Genomic DNA, 21369 nt, shown 5'->3' with positions numbered 1-21369 from the left:
GACACACACTCTCTCTCAGACACACTCTCTCTCAGACACACTCTCTCTCAGACACACTCTCTCTCTCAGACACACTCTCTCTCTCAGACACACTCTCTCTCTCAGACACACTCTCTCTCTCTCAGACACACTATCTCTCTCACACACTCTCTCTCTCTGACACACTCTCTCTCTCACACACACTCTCTCTCTCTCTCTCTCTCAGACACACTCTCTCTCTCTGACACATTCTCTCTCTCAGACACACTCTCTCTCTCAGACACACTCTCTCTCTCAGACACACTCTCTCTCTCTCTCTCAGACACACTCTCTCTCTCAGACACACACACACTCTCTCTCTCAGACACACTCTCTCTCTCAGACACACTCTCTCTCTCAGACACACTCTCTCTCTCAGACACACTCTCTCTCTCTCAGACACACTCTCTCTCAAAGACACACTCTCTCTCTGAGAGACACACTCTCTCTCTGAGAGACACACTCTCTCTCTCAGAGACACACTCTCTCTCTCAGAGACACACTCTCTCTCTCAGAGACACACTCTCTCAGACACACTCTCTCTCAGACACACTCTCTCTCAGACACACTCTCTCTCAGACACACTCTCTCTCAGACACACTCTCTCTCAGACACACTCTCTCTCAGACACACACACACACACACACACACACACACACACACACACTCACACTCACACTCACACTCACACTCACACTCACACTCACTCTCTCTCTCTCAGACACACACAGGGGGAGGGAAATCTGATCGGGGGGATTGGAGCAGGTGCCCTCTGCAACTGCTGCTCGGTGTGGGGAGAAGGAGGACCGTGTAAGTGCGCAAGGGGTGTGGGGAATCTGAGCAGGGGGGATCGGAGCAGGTGCCCTTCTCCGCAACTGCTACCCGGTGTGGAGAGGAGGGCCGTGAAAGTGCATGGGGCGGAGCAGGGGGGGGATCAGAGCAGGTACCCTCCACAACTGCTGCCCGGTGTGAGGAGGAGGGGGAGAGGCGGTAGTGAGGTGTCTCTCCCACCGCAGACTCGTTCTTCTATCCCCCAAGCCTCTTATACCCCTCCCCTCCCTCATCCCCCACTCCTCTTATACCCTCTCCCCCCCTCATCCTCCACTCCTCTTATACCCTCTCCCCCCCTCATCCCCCACTCCTCTTATACCCTCTCCCCCCTGGAGCGCTGCTTACCCGCGCCGCCCTGGTGATACTCAGGTCCTTAATCACCTCAGGCGGCTGCTGCCACACACAGACAGTGACACACAAACACAGTGACCGTGACACAGAGTGACACACACACAGAGACACACACACACACACAGTGACAGTGAGACACACACACACAGTGACAGTGACACACAGTGACAGTGACACACACACACACAATAAGCCCACCTCTGCAAATACACACAAAAATAAGGCCTCTCCCCCCTTGGGGTGGGTAAGGTGCCTGGGAGAGGGTATAAGGGGGCATGTGGGTTACCTGGGGCCCGTGGATGGGCTGCTGGAGCAGCATAGGTAGCCAGTGCAGCTGAGAGACTGGCAGGCCCGCGGAGCCTAAAGGGAGGGACAGAGGGGCGGAGCCTAAGGAGCCCGGCATTACTGGAGGAGAGAAGGGAGGGGGGCAGTGCTGTAGGAAGAGGCGGGCCAAAAAAAAAAATCTTGGCAGAGTGACAGCACGGGCAGCCAATCAGGAGAGGGGGAGTTTTTTTTTTTAAATCATGCTTGCAGGCTTGCTTCCCGGGGGCCGGACCAAATGACTTAGCGGGCCTTACACAGCCGGGCGGACGTTCCCCACCCCTGTGCTAGAGGGAGGGCAGGGCTGACAAAGGGGTGTGCCAGGGCTTGTGACAGGACATGAAGGGGCAGTGCCTTAGCAAATGGTTGTTAAAATAGAATACAAGAAAATTGGTCTTTCAAAGTTGTTTTTTTAAAAACAGAACATGCTAAAAGTATTTTTTCTTACTACAGAACTGATTTATTAAAAAAAACCACACATGCAGGATATTGACTGAACTGCCGCTTTAAGTGAGGAAGGTTATACATTATATACAAGACATTGCATGCATAGTAAGATATAATATATGTTATAGGCGTACTGTATGTAACAGTTACAGACCAGATTAAAATGTGAGACAGCCTTAGTTTTGAAAGAACTTAGACTTGTGGCGGCTGTGAGAGTCTCCGGTAGATTGTTCCAGTTGTGAGGTACATGGTAAGAGAAGGAGACGGATACATTGTTGAACCGTGGGGCCATGAACAGTCTTTTGGAGTCAGATCTCAGATCATAAGTGATGCGTGTGGTAGGGGTGAGGAGCTTGTTCAGATAGGCGGGTAGCTTGCCCAGAAAGTATTTGAAGGCAAGACAGGAAAGATGAACTTTGCGCCTAGACTCAAGGGATGACCAATCTAGTTCTTTGAGCATTTCGATGATAGGTTTCCTTAACACAAAAAAAAGGGTAAACAGCACTGCATCTAAGCAAACCAAATTAAGAACAGTGTCTACTAGAGATACAAACTTGAATACATTGCAATATAATACTGCACCAAATATTTCCTCCCCGGTATACCCGATCCCCAGGTTTCTCATTGACATGAGCAGTGCTAAATTCACAAAAAGTGCCTTCATATACTGATGCTGAAAGCTGCAACTTAACACCGATCAAAACCAGCCATTTGTGAGCCCTACGAAACGTTATCTTCCAATTGATACCTGAAATACCAAAATCCATACAGTTTCAGTGAATCAAACGATGTTTGTAATCTTTACTAACCCTATCATAGTGGGTGAAGACAATACGTGCAATAAAGATGTGTGCTTTTATTTGCAAATAGTTTTTTTTTTAGTTTGAAAGGTAAAAAAACAGATTTAAACCAAGTTCCATAAATGACTCTACTCTGTGCCCCTGCCTTGGGTACTGTTCTCCTTCTCATTTCCTCTATTGCAAATATTTGTTTACAGTATCACATATTTTAAGCTTGAGCTGCCTGTGCATGCAATGACACCTGCTGTGACCCGAGATAGTTAGTTTAGTGTCTCGCTGTCAAGAAATAGCTGGCAGGATTAAATGGCTAACAAAATAACAGTTAAATAACATACAAAAACAAACAAAATAAAGGCCTACTCCACTGTAGAGAATAACTAAACCTTTACTCCAGCCCTTTCTAACTGGGTGGGTAGCTAAGCTGGTTACCACCCTAACACACACACACACACACACACACACACACACACACACACACACACACACACACACACACACACACACACACACACACATATATATAAACAAGGTCGAAACACTCTGTCGGTGAGTGGGTTTATTGGCTTTGCATTTCATCCCAGGCTATATTTAAAAGCTGTGTTTAAAGCAGGATGCATTGGCTTAAATGTTTTCCATTTAATGTGGTCTTGAGACAAAAGACCTCAAAAGTGCTCATTTGCATGTCATTTCCCAGAATCTCATGCTGCAGTGGAAGCACTGTATGCTAGGTGATAATGGCGAAAAGCAGGGTTGCAGACCTGTCTAAGACATGTGAATGTGCTCACAAGTAATATTTGTGTGTGTGTGTGTGTGTATATATATGTATACACACACACAACAGTACAACAAGAAAGTCTCATCTGTTTCTGTTGTTGTAGCTGTAGGGGAGGCCCCTCTGTTCTCCTGGGTCAGCATCCTTGTGTGCTATGGCACTCTCTGTGTCCAGGTATAGAGGTCTTGTCCCCTTTTCTTGCTGTCAGCATACAGTACTTTTGTGTGCATCAAGACATCCTATTTTCCTCAGGTCAGCCCAGTTGTGGGCTAAGGAAATCTCTGCAATCCTTTCTCCTTATATCAGCCCAAATGTGAGCTAAGGAATCTCCCTCCTGTTTCTCACATCAGACTTTTTCTAAGAGTCCTAATCAGCCAGGTGGGGTCTGGTTCATTGCCTGTGTGCAAATAACCAGCACACTGCTGGATGTAGAGGCAGTTTCTCTCAAACAGTGATAAGTCCCTGTTACAATCAGACAATAGGAAATGAAATCCCTGTCCCAGAGAGCTTGCAATCTAAGTGGTATCATGGGAAAGTTATAGAGACAGCAGTTGAGGGAATAAAGCTAAAGCAGATGTACTGAAAATAATACAGTGGACTGGTGTACATTGGACTGGTGTACATTGGACTGGTGTACATTGGACTGGTGTACATTGGACTGGTGTACAATGTTGAACATAGAAAGTTACAAGGAAAAGCAAGTTACCGATTTACTGTACATTAGTATAACATACATGACCTGTTCTGCAATACTGTACATACAAGTTCTACAAGTTACACACAGGTTTCAACAAGCCTTTCATATTCTATCAATTATCACACAGTGCTACAGATAGCATGATTCAGGAGGTGGACATGCAAATGAGTATGTGATCGATGAAATCACATGATGATAAATAAATGCTTTCTAAAATCATTGCCTGTATTCTTTTTGTATTTTGCAGTTGGTATTAATTGATTTAGGTTTCTGTCTGAAATATGGTTTGCATTACACTGCAGACTGATGTGATGATCATTTTTCTATAATAATGCACAGCTGGGAAATATGTCTAATCTCCACATGGCTCACACTAAAAATAGCGCGCAAAACAAAAGATGTTCCTTTTTTTGTAATAATCTTGTGATTCTCGTGCTGCAGGACATTAACTGTTCAAAGCCGTACTGCGCCAATACAACATGCAGAGGTGCTGTCCTGGAACTAGATTCCACATTTCTCTGTCCCCCTTTGCAGCTCATGGGACTCATATCTCCCTAGTTTAGCTGCCTGTTATTTTCCCTGTCCCAGCAGCTAGCTGCATGTGAAAAAGCAACATTATTGTTACATGTTGTTTACACAGCCTGTGTTGGTTGCCTGCAATCTCCTATTCTCCTAGCTGAGAGTGGGCTATTCCTACCCCCCTGTCCATGCTGACAGTTAGTATAGTCTCACTTCCCTTTTAGTGTGACTCTTGCTCCTCACTTCCTTTTCACCCTGGACTCTGAGTGAGTACCTGCCTGCTATTTACACCAGTAAGGCCTTTCTGTTTTACACTGCCTCATCCTTGATACACTGCACTTCAGACAGGGAAGCACTCTCTACCTACACTACATCTGCAAGTATCTTTCTTCCTGTGATTTTTCCTCAGTAAAACTAAGAAAGACAAAAGGACTTGTTGTGCTTTGAAAGAGGGAAGGCATGAGTTAAGCTTACTGGAACTATTCATACATCATTCGTGACCCTGGTTCCAGGAAAGTAAACCAGAGACCGTGTGTTGGGGAATCACACAGGAGCTGCTACTCAAAGACTTTATGCTAATACAGAATAGTCTCTGCACCCCAGGACAAGCAAGCAGCGTTACACTGCCAGACAGGGCAGCAGACTTTATACAGCAAACTGCACACTGCCTGCAGCCTTACAAACAAGCAAGCAGATTTACACTGCTCACAGAGCCTGCAACTTCACACAAGGCAGCAGCGCTGCAGTCAGACAGTGCATCTTGCACAGAACCTTGATTGCCTTTTTCTGTTTGAGTCACCCTCTGCACAGCTCCATAGTGAGGAGCTAACATCTCACCTACCCCCTGCTTACGTCCCCACGGCTAGCGCCACCAAGGGCCACGCCACCGGACACCCGCCAGGACACGGGTCAGAGCCACCGGACACCTGTGAGTACAGCTACCCCTACGCTGAACGCTGCAGGACACCGCTCGGCATCATCTGAGACAGTCGCCCATCGCTGACGCAGGTAACACACCGCACACCACACGCACTGGCTAAAGGCCTACACTCACCTACTGCATGGCAGAACTCAGATCCTCACCAGACATCACGCAGGAGAGTGATCACTCAGACACAGAGACCGCTGCGCAACTGCAACAGGCGCAGGCAGACGCAAGGCCTAAACGGATAGTCACACTGACACAAAAGGCCCGCGAAAAATATGAGGCTGACATTGAAGCGCACCGCGCCAAGTTAGAAAAGGCCTGGGAAAGAACCGCACTAGAGTTACGCAATGTTGTTAGCATTGGGGATAATGCACAACAGCTCGCGCAGGCAATTATTCAAATAAAGTCTAACCACTAGTGCTACAAAGGGCTGTCAGAGACATACATCACCTACTTGACCAGAGCTAACACCGACGAAAGCCTGCAAGAAAGAGACTTACAAAATAACATTGACCTTACACGTGACAGCCGCGTGCGGACCGCTATCACAGACGCGCAAAGCGTGAGACAAGATCTCCTCCTGGAGACCGCATTGCAGCGCTCCAGCTCAAGGCACTCATCAAGGTCTGCAAAATCAGTCCAATCCAACGCGTCCAGCGCAAGCACTACCAAGGCGCGAGCCACCGCAGAGGCCGCACGTGCCAGGGCCGTATATAGTCGGAGAGAGGCAGCCGTGAGGGCAGAAAGAGCGCGCATAGAAGAGGAGGAGCAGACATCCGACGCTAATGTCGCAGCTACTGCCACCGCTACTGCCGCAGACACTACGCGTAGGAAAGCCGAATTTGAGGCGGAACTAGAGGCACTTAATCAAGAGAAGGAAGCCGCCGCCGCCATAGCCCAAGCTGAAGTCCTAGAAGCAGCTGTTCAACAGGACGGTGGGGAGCAACCATACAGACGGATAGCCTCAGAGGATCCAGTCCAACGCACCGAAGACTACGTAAGGAGCCTCTTCAGTGTAAACACCAGCGCACCATCTCAACACCAAGGGAGTGACTCCACAGACACCGAAGACTTGCTAAGTCAACGTGGAGAAGACGCTGTTCCCTTTAAGGTACACGCTACCTGGGACCGCCACAGCCGCAACAGTGATCCACACGCCAGCGCGCACACGGATGCACTACAACAGGCTCGCAATCCAGGTACACCCACACGGGAAAACACAGCCCCTCACACTGACCAGCAGTCATCACGCATCCACGCCAAGAAAGAGGTGACCGCATGGACCCTGCAAGCAACTACCTCAGAACGTGACCAACACGCCGATGCCTCAGGCCTGACAGACATGGCCAAATACATGATCCGGCGCAACCTGGTGCAAACAGGACTTACCAACTTTGACGACCGTCCCGAGAACTACCGTATGTGGAAGTTCGTGTTCAAGGACGCAATGAAAAGCCTGGATGTCTCAGCTAGGGAAGAACTCAGACTGCTAGCCAAATGGCTGGGGAAAGAATCCATGTAACACGCGAAGAGACTCAGGGCAGCAAATGCGAACCACCCCCAAGTAGGTCTTGACCTAGTATGGGAAAGGCTAGAAGAGTGTTACGGCAGCCCCGAAGCAATCGAAGATGCGCTCTTCAAAAGAGTCGACAGCTTTCCCAAGATCACAGCTAAAGACTACTCAAAGTTACTAGAACTCGGGGACCTGCTACAGGAGCTGCAGTCTGTGAGAACAGACCATTCCTTGACAGGTCTCAACGTCCTAGACTCGGCTCGCGGAGTGAGACCCATCTTGGAGAAGCTACCTTACAACCTCCAAGAAAGATGGATTTCACAAGGCTCCAAATACAAAAAGGAGAAGCAAGTCGCCTTCCCCCCATTCTCATTCTTCTTGATCTTCATCCGCGAAGCGGCAAGGACAAGGAACGATCCCAGTTTCATCTTGGGTGCACAAGCCACATACAGTGCAAGCATCCTGGGGAATGAGAGACCAGTGGCGAGATACGGTAACATTCAAACACCCATCTCGGTCCACAGGACGGACGTGTCCACCATGACCCGAACTACTCCCGATCAGTCGGTCGCCGGAGACGAGGAACCAAGGGACCCAAACAGGGAATGTCCCATACACAAGAAGCCACACCCACTTAACAGGTGCTTTGGGTTCAGGATGAAGTCCCTAGAGGAACGCAAGAAGTTACTCGGAGAATTCGGAGTTTGCTTCAGGTGCTGCGGTTCCACGACTCACCTAGCCAGAGACTGTAAAGAAGACATCAAATGTATAGTGTGCAAAAGTGACACGCACGTAACATCGCTACATCCAGAGGCGCTGACACCCCACCAACTCAGCAACCCATTCTCCATAGCGGAGCATGGCGGGGAGGAAGGAGAAGGAGAGCCAACATCTGTCACGTCTCAGTGCACCGAGGTTTGCGGAAAAGGAAGTGACAAAATATCCTGCTCCAAAATATGCCTTGTCGCAGTGCACCCCCAGGGACAACCTGAGAAGGCTATCCGGATGTATGCAATCCTCGACGATCAAAATAACAGATCATTGGCGAAGACGGAATACTTCAACTTATTCAACTCACAAGACAATGCCTTACTCTACACCCTCAGAACCTGTGCAGGGTCAACTGAGACAACAGGGAGAAGAGCAAGCGGCTACGTCATACTTACAGTGGATAACAGAGTGAAGATAGCTCTCCCCACCCTCATCGAGTGCTACTACATGGCTGCAAACAGGGACGAGATTCCCACACCAAACGTGGCACGTCATCACCCGCACCTCAGAGGAATAGTCAACTATATCCCGCCGGTAGAACAAGGCGCCAAGATCTTGCTGCTGCTCGGTAGGGACATCTTGAGGGTGCACAAAGTCCGTAAGCAGCGTAACGGACCCCACAACGCACCATTCACCCAAAGACTCGACCTAGGATGGGTGATAGTGGGCAACATGTGCACTGACAAAGGACACGAACCTGACTATGTCAACGCCCACAGAACGGTGATAACAGAATATGGACACACATCCCTCTCTTAACAAAGTCTTGGCCATCTTCAAGTGACAGGAAGACCAAGTGAAGAGAAGAGACAAGGTCGTACTCCCGAGACCAACAAAAACATCTTCGCATCAGAAGGATGTGACAATGGCCTAGGATGCTCAGTAGTCCAGACAGCTAAGGATGTTGAGTCGACTCCACTGAAGGAAGAAAGTAACCTCCCAAAGGTGACCGACAAAGGGATCGTCCAAAAGACAATAAACAATCGGACGGTCCTCCCACGAGCAATGGCACAGCTAAGACGTACAGTTGTTCCTCTCCGCAGAATACCAAGTGGCAAAGCAGCCAGCTGCCACGGCTGGCATAGCCGCAAAAGATTACGCCCTGCAGGTGAAGCCACAGTGGCAAAAAGACTGTCCTCTCACACGTCAAAAAAGGGACAGTCGCAGAGACATTTCACAAAGGGATTTACAAGGACAAAAAAGACTGTTCTTCGTCATGTCCAGGGAGAAAACAACCTCCTGACGGCAGTTAACAAAGAGACACAAAGAAGTATCGTCAAAATAGATGGAGATGTTCTCGTGCAAGAGAAACGTTCCAATGACCTAGGGTGTACAGCGTTCCAGACAACAAGGGACGGTAACAAACAAGTACCATCGATGGAAGATGGAGAATTCCAGAAGTTAATGGATAAGGAGCTCTTCAAGGACAGATCGGGCAGTTGGGTGACCCCGCTACCATTCCATTCACCACGAAGACGCCTCCCAAACAACAAAGAACATGCCATCTCTAGGCTCACTTCGCTCCGCTGCGACCTACAAAGGAAACCGGAGACCAAACATAACTTTGTGGCCTTTATCCAGAAGACATTCTTTAGCGGCCACGCAAAGCCAGCACCTTCACTGACTACAACGTTTGTACCTCCAATCAGCTGGGGTCTACCACCCTCAGGAACCTGATCAAATCCGGGCAGTGTTCAGCTCCAGCGCTCAGCACCAGGGAGTCTCCCTGAACGACGCCCTCTTCACTGGACCAGACTTGACAACCAGTCTTCCAGGAGTGTTGATCCGCTTCCGCAAGGAGCCAAAAGCCATCTCCTTCTGCCAAACGCCAGGTGATAAGAGTGACTGGCTACCACGACTGGCATACCTACAAGGGGATGCACTCTGTAGGTGAAACTACAGAGACAAAAGGACTGTTCTTCCATAAGTTTGAAAAGAAATAGGACCAGAGACTTTTGCAAAAGACATTGTGGTGCACCCAGCTAACCTGGACCGGTGCATCAGCTTGGCATCCTTTGCCGAAGAACCTTGGCCAAGGGACTTTGAAGCCAGTGATACCGGCCGGTATCACATCGTTGTGTGGACATGGACTTTCGCATTGTTTTGTGAATACTATGTTATGTATTGTCATTATGCATTGCATATATGTTCCACATATTTTATTATATAGTTGTCTCCAGAGACCAGACGGGGAGTGTCCTGGAACTAGATTCCACATTTCTCTGTCCCCCTTTGCAGCTCATGGGATTCATATCTCCCTAGTTTAGCTGCCTGTTATTTTCCCTGTCCCAGCAGCTAGCTGCATGTGAAAAGGCAACATTATTGTTACATGTTGTTTACACAGCCTGTGTTGGTTGCCTGCAATCTCCTATTCTCCTTGCTGACAGTTAGTATAGTCTCACTTCCCTTTTAGTGTGACCCTTGCTCCTCACTTCCTTTACCCTGGACTCTGAGTGAGTACCTGCCTGCTATTTGCCCCAGCAAGGCCTTTCTGTTTTACACTGCCTCATCCTTGATACAATGCACTTCAGACAGAGAAGCACTCTCTACCTACACTACATCCCCAAATAAAGACACACACAATAGGCCCCCCTCTCCAAATTCAGACAGACAGACAGATACACAATATGCCCCCCTCCCCACATACACACACACACCCTAAATGTCCCACTCCCTAAATACACACACAATAATCTCCCAGACACACACACTATAGGCCCCCCTCCCCAAACACAGACACACACAATGGCCCCCCTCCCCAAATACAGACACACACACACACATACACAAAATACCCCCCCCCCCCCCAAAAAAAACAAAAAAAATTCACACACACACCTTATGGGATAAGCATCTTGGGATGGTGGTATTAGGGGACCCTGTGGCATGTGGGCTTACCTGGCCACCTTGCCAGAGCCTGCTAGAGACACATGGCCAGTACACAGGAGAGCGCTGTAGGCCCGCGGGGGCCTAAGCTAGGGACAGATGGGCAGTGCTGAGGGAAGGGGAGGGCTCTTCAGTCCTGCAGTAGGTAAGGGAGGGGATGGACAAATGATACCGAGCAGCCAGGGATGTGGGCCCCTTGCCTGGCCGGGCCCGGGACAGCAGTCCTGGCTGTCCCCACCTGTCCCCACCTGTCCCCACCTGTATATATATATAGCTCAACCCCGTTATAGCGTGATCCGCTACAATGCGGATCTGCTAATAACGCGGTCTGAGTGTGGCTCCCGATTTAAAAACATCTCCTTTTTTTTTTTTTTTAAACATTCAATGCTTTATTGCTAACAGACACACACACACACACACACACACACACACACCCCTCACACCATGTGGGAATTAAACATGAAATTGGTTCTCAGATTCCAGGAGGAGCATAAAGGAGAAACAAAAAACACAGAGATACTCTAAGTGTAGAGGTTCTTATATTCAGTAAATGTGATGATGAAGTCTTGGCTCTTTTAGAAGGCCTACTTACAAAACGTAAGATATAATCAAGCAGTGTGTAGGGGGATTAACATCTCTCCCCGACAGGTGTGGTATCAGGTAGCAGGTAGTCAGTGACTATCACTCCAAAGACAGGTGTGGTAGAACTCAGCAGGGTTCACAGTGTTCAACCGGATAAGACCCCCATGAAAAAGAGAGAGAGAAACTCCATAGCACAGATCAGCTAGGTACAAAAATGCTCTATGTTTAAAATATAATGTGTGCACTTACAATAATGCAATTAAAATGGGCTGTTCACACTTATATAGTGTATGGGAGAAATCGTCTTCTGCACTTTGCCTCGGGCCTTCAACTTTTCTATCCAGGGCATTTTTGGCCAGTAAATTCCCTGTTCCTCGGGGATTATCACTTAAACATGAAATGCAGTAAACAACTGGGAAAAAGAAGTAGACAATTATTTACTCCCTTCCCTCCATGACCCACTATCTTGAGGCTCCCTATCACCATTTTAAGATAATCTGCATTTTATAAGCAGGTACAGGATTGTACAATAATAATGTGGAGAAAAATAAAACTAATAATTGTAGGGCAGAATTATGGCTACTGTATAATCAATGTTGTAAAAACAAATGCACAAAAAAATGGTCTCTTCTCTATACACGTGTTACCACTTACGTTTAAAATGCAATTTACTTTAGATTGCTTGGTTTATAGTAGCTGGACCTTTTACTGTATAATGATCTATATTATATTTATTACTATTTTCTACTACGATAATACTATGCTTTAGTTACGTGCAACCCCTCCCCCCCCAAATGGAATAACAAACAGCACTAATCTATGATTTGCAAAAAAGGAAATGTATTAATTCTGCTCAAAAAGTGATGGAAAAGTGAAATGATCGTGTTTTAGGTGTGACTCACTAGTAAAAATGGTCAAATACTCTTGTGTGTGACCACTATATAAGAAAGCCTAATAAAAGACACGGGTACTGTATGAAACACACCAATACAAGAAAAATATTGCAGCCACTGGGAAATGTGCACATCGCCCATCTGATCCTCATTTCACATTAGTTACATTAGTATGATACACTAGTGAACATAAATCGAGGAATTAGGTAATAGACATATAACATATGAACCAGTATGTTGTACTGCATGTCTATTATTGTACCTAATATTTCTTCCCTATTTGTACTTTTATATGGCAAACAGCTTTTCTGTTTCAGACAAGAATAGCCACAACTTTTGCCCCAGGTGCCCAAACGGTTTTCTGGTGCGTGGTTTAGTAGCTTTAGTACATAAAGGAAACCAGTAGTAATACATGAATCAGGAAATTACACGAGGATGTTGCTTCAGAGCAACGGCCACGGAAAGCTGGGCAATCTTGAGCGTATGAAATCTTTGTAATAATTACTGGAATGATTAACAGCACATGGGAACTGAACCAGTCAAAACTACACAGGGAAATATTATTGGACATATTTACTAAGTGGGGTTTTGCAATAAGACACCTTCCTGTGCAGGAAGAGATCATATAGTCTATTCAATTACATGAGACGTTACTAAAGTCTCTCAGCGGCAAAACTGCCAGAAAAACACTGCACCATTTAAGCCAATTGGGTTTTTTTGAGTGATAACATCGGTGCGGTGTTTTTGCACCGGATTGCCCTGGTTTTGCACCTGGGATACTTTGATAACTAAGGCTGCGCTTATAGTCCTGGCTACAGTGGCAGTGTGCAGCCGCAAAGCAACTCAATGTAGTCCATAGCGACCGCCCATAGTGGGTGCGACGGCGATGTGTGAAATCACAGCGACCAAAATCGCTGTGGTCAAATTTTTTTGCGATTTACAGAGACAGCCGCACCATGTGACTGGCAGCAGCCAATCACATAGCCCCTTGCCGCCAGAGACATCGCACACACGAGTGCAACTTTCGCTATGGCGACGTGTGACGTCATGGGTCGCATCACCGTCGCTGTAGCCAGTACTATAAGCGTAGCCTTAGGCATCTTCCAGCTCTTGGAGGTGTCTAATGGAATAGCACTGGTTAGGAAATATAGACGTATATGTTAACCATTCAGTGAAGTCTGTAACACATTTCTCCTTAAACCGCAGGTCATTCTTTCATAAAGTTTTATTCACAGAGATATGAAATTCATATAATATAAATTACTTTGTAGTAATGGATATATTGCTTTAACCACATGCACCATTTAATATTGTGACATATCCGACATTGTGAATGAGTCACAGATATGTAAATATAGGTATGCAGGTGAAAATTTGCTGGTACTACTATTAGGATGAAGGAAAAATGATCAAATATTTTTGAGCATCCACAAAGGTGTCTAGAATTTGCTGGATTCACAGACTGTGGTCATTTCTGGTGACGAATGATAACACATTGATGATGCCAAAAAAAAACATGTTGGAACCACTTACCGAAAATGTGTTGTGCATTAGAAATGTTGTGTGATTTTGTAGCTTAAAAGTTAGATATAAAGCTCTAACTCTTAGGCCTCGGGCATGGTGCCTCGGGCCGCGCTGATCAGAGCTTCTGCTCTGCCTCGCCTGCTCAAAATGGTGCTTTTTTCTGTCCTGGCAGGCGAGGCAGTGAGCGCGCTCTGGTGGCGGGGCGGAGGCGGAGCAGATGCGGAGCGGAGGCGTGTCAGGAGACGGAGCGGGAGGCGGGGCTAGTCCCTCGCTCCCATTGGATGTGAGCGGTCACGTGACCGCTCCTCCGCTTCCCCGAGCGGCAAATTTTAAACTTGCCTTTCTCGGCAAATTTTCTCAGCCTCGGCACGCATACGCACGCATGCGGAAGTGGCTGCTAAAGCCGCACTGATGACAGATGCAGGGGGTAAGTGCATCTGCTCAGCGTGGCTCAGCACGGCTCAGCAAGGCTCATCCTACTATGTCCCAGGCCTTAGGCTTTGGTCCCGCTTGCTACTGCAGCGCTCGCTGTGGCGGACGCTGCAGGGACGAGAACCCTCCCCTCAATGGCGCCGGGCCCGCTGCGAGGGGGGGCCGCAGCGCTGTGGCGAGAGTTTCTCCTGCTCTCAATAGAATTGAGAGCAGGACTCGCGATGGAGCGCTAGGCCACGCCCCACGGCGGTTCAGCCAATGAGGGCGAACCTGCCGGGTGACGTCACTCCCCCGCCACGCCCCCCCCTCTTCCTCACTGCAGGACCGGGGAATCGGCTGCACGCGCCGCCAGCCTTACGGGCGCGCATGCAGCGGAGGCACTGGTACCTTAGGCTTCGGTCCCAGTAACTGCCACAGCGTGCGGCGCAGTGTGCGCTGTGCGTGTAAGCACTGCCTATCAATGGGGCTGGGCCCAGTAGTCACCTTCACGCTGAAGGTGCAGCCGCGCCGTACTGCAAGGTTTTTTACAACTCAATGAAATTGAGTTTAAACATTGCGACGGAGGCGTGGCCACGCCCCCACCGGCGGTTCACCCAATGAGGGCGAACCAGCCGCGTGACGTGATGGCCACGCCCCCGCAAATCCCCGACCACGCCCCCTCCCATCGCAAGCTCCCTCTCTCCTGGAGACCGTAGATCGCGGTTAGCGCTGTGCACGCGCCGCCCTCCCCCGCCGGGCGCGCGTATCACAGTCATGACTGGGACCGCAGCTTTAGCCTTAGCCAGCTGATAACTACACAGAGACAGGGCACTTCCTGAAAGTTTAAATGTGCCAGTGTAATGATGGCAATATCCTCTAACATAGAACGAGTTCTAACTGTCAGGAAGTGTGGCGTGTTCCTTGGAGCTTACTGTTACTATGATAATAAAGAACACAAAATCGTACCATACCTTTAGTAACTCCAGCAACACAACTAAATGTCCATTTGCTTATGGTCAGGTAGAGTTTGACCTCCAGGTCGTTGGGTACAATAGGTTTCCACCCCGAATCACTGCAATACAGTTTATAATATAATGTTATTTGATAGTGATTGAATGGGAAATTCATTTCAAGTTTCTCATTTTGGGGGTTACCATTGACAACTGTTATGGTGCCTAATAACTGACAAATATATCTTCCCTGTTTGTATATTTTCACTTATTGTATGGCAGATCATTGCATTTTGTGCTAAATGGTTGCACATTATGCACATGCTTTGTTTAATATGAAAGGTGTGGACCCAGGGTGAAAGACCCAATTCCATGCAGTTGCTTGGCAATTTTTAGTTTAAACATTCAGTCATGTAAGGCGTTTTAAAGTATAGTGAATGTTTGTAACTTTTCCAAGTCTGGTCCAAAAATATAACAATAAAAAAATCAAAATCAAATTTAGCAAATATGCAATGCAGGTTCCAAAATGTGCATGTTTGAAGCAGTTGGTGCAGCACAGCACATATAATGCACTGAATCTCAGTGCCCTAAGGTGGCCCATTCCTTGGTAGTCATGTGATGCTCCTCTATGAATTCTGGGGTTAGAGGTAACCAAATATATTCTTGCATTGGTGCCCACCGTTCTCTAGTTCTCACACTGGGTTTGCGGCAGAACACGTTTGTTAAAAGTATCAGCGGTCCCGCGAAACACCTTTTTACACTGCTGGAGTGTTGTGACAGCTTACTGTGCCCGCAGAATAACACAACAAGAAAATTAGCTTTGAACCATTCAAGTAAGAGACTGATGCTTTGAACTGAACCATTTACTTTGTAATTTAGAACTGAGTTAAGTTTCATATTTATGGTATGACCTTAAATAGACATCCCCTTCATTACAATCCCCCCCCCTATTAGCTATTCTAAATTTCACTGCTCCTACATAAAGAAGCCCCCTAGTTGAAAAATCTATTTATTTCTACATTTGCCCTCTTCAAGTATGGCTGCTGCATCTGAGCCAGTCAGAAACCTAACAGATCATAGTTATCAATTGGCTCACCAGCAGTTTTCTATCCGCAGCCATTTTAAGCTCTGAAAAATGCTTGTATATCAGAAATGAATATCACTTGAATCTGGGGTTCATTGTGATAAGATAGCGGTAATCCTACAATGGACGAACACTTAGTTCAAACAGTGTACAGTAAATAGAAATTGAGAAATTGAGCAAGCAGCATAAATTTCTACTTGTTTTTTTTTTTTTTTTTTTTTTTTAACACCATTTGTGTTCTGTGGTTCTGTGGTTGTGGTCGTTCTGTTGGGGGGAGAGTAAATGAGAGTAATGGGGGGAGAGAAAATGAGAGGGATGGGGGGAGAGAAAATGAGAGGGATGGGGGGGGAGAGAAAAGGAGAGGGATAGGAGGAGAAAATAAGATTAATGAGTGGGGGGGAGAAAATGAGAGGAGTGGGGATAGAGAAAATTAGAGGGATGAGGGAGAGAGTACATGAGATGGATGGAGGAGGAGATCATAAGAGGGAATTGGGGGAGAGAGAAAATGAGAGGGTTGGGGGAAAGACAACATGAGAGGGATGGGTGAGAGAGAAAATAAGAGGCATGGGGGGGGGGAGAAAATGAGAGGGATGGGGGGAAAGAAAATGAGAGGGATGGGGGAAAGAAAATGAGAGGGATGGGGGAAAGAAAATGAGAGGGATGGGGGAGAGAAAATGAGAGGGATGGGGAGACAAAATGAGAGGGATGGGGGAGAGAAAATGAGAGGGATGGGGGAGAGAAAATGAGAGGGATGGGAGGAGAAAAAATGAGAGGGATGGGGGAGATAAAATGAGAGGATGGGTGGGAGAGAAATTCAGAGGGGGGAGGTGAGATATGATGAGGTGAGGAGATGGGGGCTGAGAGGATGAGGGAAGGGTGGGGGTGATAGTATGATTGCAGGTATGTTATTTATAAATAATCTGACCGTTACATCATTCTTTCTAAATTTGTCTCCACGTATGCAACAATTTGCACCATTTCATATTCTATCATACACAAATTCTGGGGAGTGCGCACCGTCCCAGAATGTTTTTTTACAAAATTGAATACGAAATGGTGCAAATTGGTGCATATGTAGAGAGAAATTTAGAAAAAATGACGTAGTGGTCAGATAATTTACAAATAACATACCTCCCCAACGACTTTTCTTGAGCACATCGCACTTATCACCATTGTGTCCAGTAATTTTGGAGAAGGCACCTGGCAACCCAAATCACCCCACATTATCCAAATTTGAGTCCCTCTAAGGCTGAGTCCCCGCTGGCGCTGAGCGGGCGGTGCTTGCGGCGGTTACTTACATATATAGATATATGTAAGTCCCTGCTCACGCGGTGCATACGGCGCTCGTGCGTGGGCACACACGCTCACCCGCGCTCGGCGATTAGGTAAACAAAAAAAGATATACTTTCCCATGCGCTCCATGACCCCCCCCCCCGTGCGCATGCGCAAATGTCAGGGCACTCAGCTCTCATGCTTGGAGCGCTCTCCAAGCATGAGCGCGCTCAGCGCCAGCGGGGACTAAGCTTAAGGAAGCAGCATTTGGTTGTGTAGTGCATCAAGGGTATTTGTTACTCATGATGAGATCCCAGTGAGACTTGATGCAGAGAAGCACCACATGGCACTGTGACTAATTAGAGGTGATTTTATTTATTTACCCTATGAGCTCTAATTTATCACTGCTTCTTACTATAGCTATAGTGGCTTATCATGACCAATTATATGGGTATGATGTACCACTATGCCAATCAATGGGTAGAGGGTGGGTATAGTGGGCCCGGGGTGGGTGGTTAGGCCTTCTGGGTGGGTAGCAGGGGAGGGTGGGTTAACCCCTTAATTACTATAGCGGTTATTAACTGCTAGGGTGATTAAGGGGTTAGGGGCCATTAGATTGTATTTTTTTGTATTCTTTCTGGAGGACATGGACCTGGAGTATGCTGATGAGGACACTCTTCATGATGGCAGGGGTAAGTAAAAAGTTTTATTTTCTTTATTTATGCTGGCAGGCTAATGTTTGATTTTATAATGGGCAAATGAGCTTGAATCCATATCTGGATAATAGTTATTTTGCCCATTACAGTAGTATGTGTTGAGGGGGGTGTATTTATTTCTATGTATTGCAAAAAAAATGTGGACACAGGATTTGTACCGCAGGCCAGCGGGGACCTGCGTGAACCACCCGAGGGCCCACAGACACCTGCAGGGACCACCTGAGGGCCCACAGACACCCACAGGGACCACCCGAGGCCCCCCGGACACCACCTGAGGACCCCCGGACACCCACAGGGACTACCCGAGGGCCCGCAAGCACCCGCGAGGACCACCTGAGGACCCCCGGACACCCGCGGTCTCTGGTATCAATCATGTGGGGGTAGAGGAGGTGGGTATTAGTGTTGTGCTGTTAATGTTTATTGTGGGTTGCAGGTGTTTTAATATACATTTTCATACTAGTGTATGTATCTCCGGAACAGACCCCGTTATGGGGTGCCGGTATCGCCTATGCATTTAAATGTCTCGCGTCATGTGATCATGGGAATAAAATGCATAGGAGATACCGGCACTCCATAACGGGGCCTTTATCTCGTGAAGCAAGGGGTCCCCGGACGTCAAATCAACGCGGTTCTGCTCCTGGAGACCCCCCTGTTCATCTACACTAGTATTACATTTTTTTATTAAAAAAACATGTTTCGGGCGAGATTTGCGCAGGGAGCAGCGGCTCTCTCTGAGCAGCGGCTCTCTCTGAGCAGCTCTCTCTGCAGATTAAAGAAATCGCCGGGTAAGGCCTTTTCAGAACGTGTATTTATGATATTGGTGTGGCTATATGGGATTTAATTGTCCCACGGATTGAATATTTCCAGCCACAACGCCAGATGTTATTTTTTGGTTAATATTGAGTGCAGTCAGGTGTCTTTGTTGGTTGACTCTTTCAACCTTTTTCTGTATACATTCATGTATCCCTTGTGCACCTATTAACCACTACTGTACCTAATAGTATTAGGAGAGCATTAGGCACCTCTCTTGTATAAACACCAATAGTTACACTTTCATAAATGGCTTTTATGACTGTGTGAATGCACTGATTTGGTTTTGGAGGGGATAACAGTATCAAGGAAAAAGGAACTAAACTCTTTAATGTTTTGCAAACATGTCCAGTGCTGATACTTAATGGCTTCATGGTCTTCAAAGTCAAAATAAAGGAAGTTCATTAACAGGGTGAAAGTTAACTTTTATCGAACAACCAACGTCCATAACCACAAGGGAGCATCTTTATCTTAATGCACTATCGCCTAAGTCTTATAGTCTAGACATCAAATAACTGCGAATGAAGTATGCATTCTGCACTACATAGTTATACAGTAGCACGTATATACTTCTGGTTACCTTGAAAATGACCCTACCTTGCACAAATGTTATAGTACTCCCAACAACGGAAATCATTACTGGGCAGTTCTACCATGTGTTGTTTTTTTTGTGTTGACAACATATTCCCTGTTACCCCACAGTAATAATCACCAGGTGGGTAATTTCCCATGGTGTGTCCCTATATAACTGTTTGGGGAAGGTTAAGTGACATTGGGATATATAAGGATCTATAAGCATAAGAATCCACATCTCTCTATCAGTATAAACAGGATAAATATCCAGCAGTAGCTCAACAAGCGTGGAAGATGATGAATCTTCAATAAATGTTAAAAAAAAATAGCCTGTTGGAAGCAAAATTAGATTTTGATGGTTGAAAGTTTTTAGTCACATATTCATTACAGCAGCAGGCTCATTTTCAATGTACGTATCCTTAAACACGTTGCTGCTTTGATACATTATCATCAAAATAATCTTCACATAAAACAGAAAAAAAGAACAGAAACTGTTTGCAAAACAATACATTCACGTCAAACTACATGTCAAAAAGGCTGCACACTATTTTCAAGAGCAAAGAAGGGATGCAATACCAAACATACACATTTTCCAGTCTTGCGTGATAGATTAAACAGATTTGTCAGATATCACCTAAAAAAATAAAATATATTGAGGTTTTGACTGAGATAGACCCTAAGTGCTAAATTCAAAAATAAGCCTTTGAAATCCTTAACTTATACTATGCATACTATATATTCTATTGAGAATTAATATTTAATCTTTGCTGTAATAACTAACATTGGTGAGGTTTATTACATTTATACTTCTGAATAAAAAATAGGTTTGCCATGCATATCTTTTCATTAAATATAATATAATATTTACATTGATGGTCAGTTGGTATTAAACTGAGATAAAAAGGCTGCTAGACCCTCAAGGCAATAGAAACAAATCTGAAGAGTATTTTCACCATTAGTTAATCAGTTCAGAACATTACAGACGTAAGAAGAAGCACTCTGTATGTTAAAAAGAAATTCATGTAGCAAAACAAATAAATGAGGAAGCAACATTTCCACTACAGTATAATAATGCAATTGTTCTAAAATGACAATATTACACTATAAACAGCCTGCATATAAAGTAAAGGCTGAATTTCGGACATTGCTTACCCACTTTGAAGCACGTTATGGTCTCAGAGAGCCTTGTCATGTTGTCATCAAGTTAGAGCGATTATTAGAGGAGTGACAGGAAATTAAATTAAGTTTCTGCAACTGAACTGTTTCTCAGTTTTTTTGGCATGTTGATAGGCGGGGTTGTAAGACGGAAAAGACCGTTTCAGAAGTAGTATTCTAATCAACCACGTTTCCTATTCTTTCAGACACACATTTAATAGCCAAACCAGATGCATACTGTAGTTGGAATTTGATATTAATCAAGAATGGCACATTGTTAGTTTAGAATGTAGAAAATTATGTTAAAAACACAGATACAATATGTGTCAGGACCCGCGCTGCGGGGACTCCTGCTATCGGCGCTCCCTTACCTCTCTTCCCCGCTGCCTCTAAACCCCGGCGGCGTTCCCCGGCCCTCGGCATCTCCCCCACGACCGTCTCCTCACTTCCGGGTCGCGCGCGTCACCCTTACGGGCGCGGGCGGACCCAGGCTTCCATTTCATGGTGCCAGGAGCCTGATCCCGCCTCCTCCATTACGGCACGCG

The 21369-nt window shown here is 46.4% G+C and overlaps 1 protein-coding gene across 5 annotated transcripts in view; it reads right to left on the bottom strand.

Moving 5' to 3' along the window:
• The window catches only part of LOC142491687 (P2Y purinoceptor 8-like), an 82048-nt gene extending 61085 nt beyond the window's left edge, over positions 1-20963 (bottom strand). For 2 of the 5 annotated variants that reach the window (XM_075594612.1, XM_075594611.1), the window contains exons 1-2: positions 20822-20963; positions 15236-15336 (exon numbers count right to left, since the gene is read on the bottom strand). The gene's annotated coding sequence lies outside the window, so the exon portion shown is untranslated. The remainder of the gene's footprint in view (positions 1-15235; positions 15337-20821) is intronic. The other 3 variants (XM_075594614.1, XM_075594613.1, XM_075594615.1) reach the window with 2 other exon arrangements.
• Positions 20964-21369: the final 406 nt, after the last annotated feature.

This window comes from Ascaphus truei, chromosome 3 (genome assembly GCF_040206685.1).
Source record: "Ascaphus truei isolate aAscTru1 chromosome 3, aAscTru1.hap1, whole genome shotgun sequence".
Lineage (NCBI taxonomy): Eukaryota > Metazoa > Chordata > Amphibia > Anura > Ascaphidae > Ascaphus > Ascaphus truei.
This window is presented reverse-complemented; position numbering and strand designations above follow the sequence as displayed.